The following is a 6709-nucleotide window of genomic DNA, read 5'->3' as shown; positions in this document are numbered from 1 at the left end:
TAAAGAAATAAAAGGCGAATCAAATGAGGTATAGTTTGTTTAAACAGTTACATTAAATTTAGCTTAAATTTGCAGTTTTTGTAAGTAAACCGAAAAATAAAATCTGAAACAACTTGTCACACCAGAAAATATTTATCTATAATAGAGAGAAATATAAAAGACATGTTAGCTATATGGGCTTTTGTAGGGTGATTAACCAACATGGCCGACATGCTGACGTCACATGGAAATTTAAAAATTTTGAAATCCGGATATAGGAACGAAATGCATTTTAATAGTTTTTGATGCCAAAAAAGCAATTTTTGCATCGTTTGTTTTACAGACAATTTTTTTATTGAAATTTTTTGTATTTAACGAGAATTTACATAAAAGAAAAGAAAGCACCAGATGATAAAGAAGTAACTACACGTTTTATGGGTTCACAAGATTAGTTCATTTCATTTTGGAGAAATATATTAATTTTAATGTTTAACATTTATTTAAAAAATGTAGTTGCAACTTCCTTTTCTTTAACTTCAGAAACAAGTCTTATTATTTCAAAATAAATATTTTCTTTACAAACTATCAGGGCTACTTGGCGCCGCTCAGGACTGTATAAACAATGAGAAAATTGAAGTTGATTTTAAACATATTTGTTATTCTTACGATAGAGGAATTATTAATGTCTACGTATCATTTGCTATTTCGAGCAAAAGAATATTTTACTTACCCTAGGACAGGTATTACACATGTATGAAATAATTATACCTTCCATAGTATAGGTAATTTACAGCATGTATATGAAATAATTGTACCTTTGTGAGAACAGGTAATGTACAACACATATTTAAAATAATTTTACCTACCCTCGGACGGGTAATTTAAATACGTATATAAAACAATTTAACATACCCTCGACCGGTATTGTACAACATATATGAAATAATTTCTCTTCCCACCAAGGCTACCATAATTTTAAGAAAATTGAAATCATTTTTAGAAGATGGATCATTAGGATTTCCAAATTAATACATAAATACATTGTCTTGGTTAATGATTAGGCAACCCTTACTTCACCATAAATTTCAACATTACTGGCTTTCTTTCCTTCCTCACTATTGGCACTATAATTGTAAGAAAAATTATGTCATTTTTGGAAGATGTCTCAGCAGAATTTTTAACTTAATGCATAAATACATTGACACAGTTAAGTAACTAGACAACCCTTGCTTCATTAGCGGCTTCATGCATTGTATGGAGCTATTTACATAAGACATTTCAAGTGGCGTCATGCCTTGTCTGCACTAATGTTTCCATCTATCACATTCAATCTTGGTAACGCCAGGCCTTCCGCCAGTATATATTTCAACCTGTCTCATTCAGTCCCAGGCAACTCCGAGTCTTCTGCTAGTGTATATTTCCACAAATCTCATTCAATCCCGAGCGGCACCAGGGCTTTTTGCTAGTATATATTTCCACCTGTCTCATTCAATTCCGGACGACACCTTGCCTTCTGCTAGTATATATTTCCACCAGCCCCACTGTCAAAAATATACATGTAATAAAGTGTTCAACTCGTAAACTTTGCAGCCATTTTCAGGACTGACTTCATATCCATCTTAAAAATATATATGAAATAAATAAATATGAGATTGTAAAATAAAAGATATTTAGGCTTACAAATTCAAAACCACAAATAAAATTTACGTATTATTTCATTCTTTTTTATTAATACAAATAGAAAAAAAAATCAAACATCTGGCGTTGTAGCCTAATGTTGTGTTCTGTGCACATGTGCATGATCGCAAAAAATGTCTGCTCGGTGTTAATGTACATTTTACACGTAAATTTGCCGATGTCTGTACATGTTATTCATGCATGTAATAAACAAAGATATTAAGCCAATAATGAAGACAATAAAAGGAAATCTCATTTTAACATTTAATAGACAACTTTATTTGTTATCTTTGTTAGTAGCTTTATTTATTTATATTTTGCTCAACACACACCACAACTTTGTTTATAAATATAGAAATGAGACAACAACGAAATGGAGTTTCATTCTCTATTAATAAACAAACTTTATTTGCCATCCTCGTTAGTAGCTTTGGTAGAAGAGAGAAACGTATTAATAAGAGAGTTCATTGAAAGAGAATGTTTAAAGATAGATTTAATATTATGCCGGCTGGTTGAAGGAGAGAGAGGCACAGTTTACACGTGTTTGTAGCCAGTAGTCGCCGGGATAAAGGAAGCTGGTTAAAGGAGACAGAAATAGCAAAGACTGCAGTGTGTTTACGTATGTAGAAGTATGGGTCCGATAGTAGAGAAAGGGCAAAGTGTTAGTGTCTCATGGTAAGAAAGACTCTGTGTGTGTGTGTGTATGTGTGTGTGTGTGTGTGTGTGTGTGTGTGTGTGTGTGTGTGTGTGTGTGTCGGTGTATAGTCTTCAGCATGACAAAGACTGTTTGTTAAGGTACCGCACGTGGAAATAAATGACAGTTTGAAAGAGTTGGTGTGTGTGTGTGTGTGTGTGTGTGTGTGTGTGTGTGTGTGTGTGTGTGTGTGTGTCGGTGTTTCGGTGTGTCAGTGTATGTTCTTTAGCATGACAAAGAATGTTCGTTTGGGTACAGCACGTGGAAACAAATGTGAGTTTGAAGAGAGCCTTTTCTATATTTGAGGTAGTAGCCATCGGTCTGAAGGAAGCCAGTTAAAAGAGAGAGAAAGGGCAAAGTCTTCAGCGTGTTTGCATGTTGTCGTGGGTGAGTGGGTGACAAAGAATGTTCGTTTGGGTACAGCACGTGGAAATAAATGTGAGTTTGAACAGAGCCATAGTTAGCTTGTAGTACTCACGTTCAGCCTGGGGCTTTCGCCTCAGGTTAATGTGCGCTTCTTGACAGGGTCAGGATTAATACAGTTGATAGTTTCCGGTTTCACCTTTTATATACTCTGTCACGTGATAGAGAGTTGGCTTGTTATTGGACATGCTAGGGAGAAAATGGATTTCAAATCTCGAGGTCATGAGAGTTAGTTTCTGCCTGTATGTAGCAGGGGTTGGCTGCTACAGATACGTCCTCGTTGGATTCGTTTTCAGAAGAAAACCAAAAAATGTTTATCGAAAGAAAAGAAAGGTTCTTTTATGTGTGTCAGTTGTAATTAAAAAAATAGGTAGTGAGGATTTTTTAATATATCCGTCAATTACAGCGAGAGTATCACCGGGACCGCTGCGAAGAAGGTAGGTTCTCTCTACCGTGCTAGAAAGATACTAACGCCTGAAAGTATCTTATACCTCTATAAGACCACCTTTCGCCCATGTATGGAGTAATGTTGTCATATTTGGGCTGATGCCTCTACCACTAGTCTCTCGCTCCTAGACAAGGTTCAAAAGAGAGTCGCCAATCTGATAGGTCCTGAACTGTCATCTAAACTTCAGCCTCTGTCCCATCAACGAAATGTTACATCCCTCTGCTTTTTCTACAAGTACTTTAACAATGAATGCTCTGACGAACTGCAAGCACTTGTGCCCCTCGACGTAAATACCCCCAACAAACTCGACAAGCAGCTAAATCCCACCCCTTCACAGTAGAGATCCCTAGATGTAAGAGAGCCTTCTACTCCAGTAGTTTCTTCCCCAGGACAGCTAGACTTTGGAATTCCCTGCCGGGTCCCTGCTTCCCCAACTGTACTGATATGCACAAGTACAACGTGAACCGACATCTTGCTGCCCAACTCCCTACACAGTACCCCTGATGCCTATGTTCCTGATAGTAGCCCCCTACAACAAAGTGGCAATATGCCTTGTTTGGGGTGAAAATGTAATAAAAAAACAAAAATAAAAATTTAAAAAGTAAGACTTACATCATGCCACCACACAAGTTGGCTTGAAAGTCAACACCAAAGTGTACCTAGATGTGCTGAAGAGTGTTGTGATCCTCTGGTACAATAAGACCTTGGATGTGGTAGCAGGACTCAGCGCTAGCCCGCAAGTATAAAGAGATCCATGCTTAGCTTCAGAAGGAGTGGTAAGACACATCAATTCCTGCAGATATGAGGGAAAAAGACTTTTAGAAGTAAAAAAAAAATTGTCTTATAAAGAGAAGACGCAAATTTTTTTTTTTTTTTTTTTCATCAAAAACTATCAAAACGCATTTCTTTCCTATATTTAGATTTCACAATTTTGAATTATCACGTTCCATCAACATCAGTCGGCCATGGTGGCTATTCAACATATGAAAGCATCGCTATATGGAAAGAGCACAAGATATTTTTTCAGCATTTTTTCTTAATGTTCTTTCTAATTTTACACAAAGTTCATTGTTATGTCAACTCTTACATTTAAATGGTGTTGCTCAATGAAGTAATTTTGAATATAATTTTTAAAAAATACATGCCATGTATCAGAAAGCTCCAAACTGAACCTAAAATATTATCTATATATCTATAAAAGTGAACGTGTCTGTGTGTATTTCCCTACGCAATAACTCTGTCAATTTTCAGTCTACAGACTCGAAATTTGATATACAGGGTACTGAGATTTGGGAAAATCTTTGTGATCAGTTTTCGGCCAGAAATTTGGCTGTTAAGGGGTCAATGTTCAACGATTTGACCTTTGAGAACTCTACCAAACTCCTCCGACAATTTTGGGTCTAAACACTTGAAATTTTAGATATAGGTTCCTTGGACATAGATCTTCTTAACTTAATAACCTTATTTGAGTCCAATACAATAAATGTTAAGGGGTCATAATAGGGGTCAAAGTTAAAAAAATTGACCGCATTTTCTTTTTTTTTTTTTTTTTTTTTTGCTCAACATACACCTCTAACACCCGGGCAACGCCGGGCTAAAATGCTAGTAACTTTTAAAGTAACTATGAATCCTGTGGAGTATTAGTCACAACCGACAACTTGTAATAATGATCAAAAATAGAGCTTGAAAACCCTAAATATATAGCTATACAACACAATCCTGTCCTTTCTTTTGTTCACCTCTAATAAAACTGATTCTACTGTAGGGGTTCCAAAGTTTAAGTAAAATTAAATCTCTTTGCCTAAAACAAAATAAAAAAAGGAATGAAACAAAACGACACCTCCTTCTGATTTATTTATTACATAAACTTCTGAACCAATACAATTGGTGACATCCGACCGTGAAATGAGACACGCACATCTTTCTGTACCCTACAATTGGTGACACCCGAGCCGAGCATGAGATGAAACACACACTTCCTCCGACAACCCCACAGTTGTCACGCTATTTTTCAATTCAAATTGGGACCGCAGACGTCCGTCTACACCGACTCCTCGCCTATGTGAAGACTAGAGACCGGCAATTTAGAGGCGTCCCAATCATTTTCAGGACTAAATCAAGCTTTTTTCCTCTCAGCTCGCTTCAACGACACTACGAGAACATGCCTGCCTCTCGTGTTCACAACATCGTCACTGCCAATACCGCCAACACCGCCATACACACGCGACGCACTACGCAGACACTCAAAAATCACCTGTGCAGTGTGCACACACGCATTCATTCAGCACATCTTCTAAATTAATAACAGCAAATCAATTTCTCCACGAATTACTTTCCTCATGGAACTCTTTAAGCAAGGCGATCTTCCCCAGATAAACACAAACCTTAAATTAATCTTATTATTTTCACACAGGACTTTAACCTTCAAAACTCATTAATTCCACAAAGGACTTTCACCTAACATTTTAATCATAATGACTTAGTGTGATTACCTTATTGTTTTTGCTAAAAAATAAATGTGGCGCAACTGGCGCATTTACATCAGAAGGAGGTGTCGTTTTGTTTTTAATTCCTTTTTTTATTATTTTGTTTGGGGCAAAGAAATTTAATTTTACTTAAACTTCTTTTTATATTATGGGTTGATACAGGTGAATATTAGTTAGAATCACGTTAGTAATTTGTTAGTGAAACATTCATTGAAAAGACGAAACACACGTGGTATCGTAACAAAGAATTTATTTACACTGAATAGAAAGAAAGCAGAGCAGTTTACTACTAAAAAGAGTGTCACTCAACGGTAGTGGGAGGTTGCAGTCAAGAGTGACGGTGACAGTTACTAAGTCAAAGGGAGATAACTCGTGTTTACTCTGTATGTAACACGCAATGTAATATGCTGACATAAAGTTTATTTTCTTATTTTAACTCAGCATTTGTACCGAATATATTATTGCTCTTCTATGTATTTTAGCAAATATAATTGTTTTCTTGCTCGGCAATGGAAAAGAGTGGACAATACATGTGTATGAGTGTGTGGGTATGTGCGTGTGTGTATGTGTGTGTATGTGTGTGGGTGTGTGTGTGTGTATGTGTGTGGGTGTGTGTGTGTATGTGTGTGTATGTGTGTTTGTGTATGTGTGTGTGGGTAAGTGTGTGTGTGTTTGTGTGTGTGTGTTTGTGTGTGTGTGTGTGTATTTGTGTGTGTATGTGTGTGTAAGTGTGTGTGTGTAAGTGAAGTGAGATGAAGTGTTGTACTTACGAGTTTGTTGGCCAAAAAAGAAGAAAAAATATCCATGAAAGTTTGTTTTTTTTTTATATAGGAAAACTCTTTTCTGTTTCATTTCTGTGACGAGAAATTGAATGTCTCTCGAATGGGGTGAATGAGTGCACAAGCATGTTCGTGTTGGCGTATTTTTCAGCAAATAAGAAAAAAACTTTTAGTCACTTTTTTTTTTTTAGTTTCGAAACGGAATATTTAGAAGTTATCGTGA

This window comes from Euprymna scolopes, chromosome 45 (genome assembly GCF_053919585.1).
Source record: "Euprymna scolopes isolate OS-2025 chromosome 45, ASM5391958v1, whole genome shotgun sequence".
NCBI classification, from domain to species: Eukaryota; Metazoa; Mollusca; class Cephalopoda; order Sepiida; family Sepiolidae; genus Euprymna; species Euprymna scolopes.
This window is presented reverse-complemented; position numbering follows the sequence as displayed.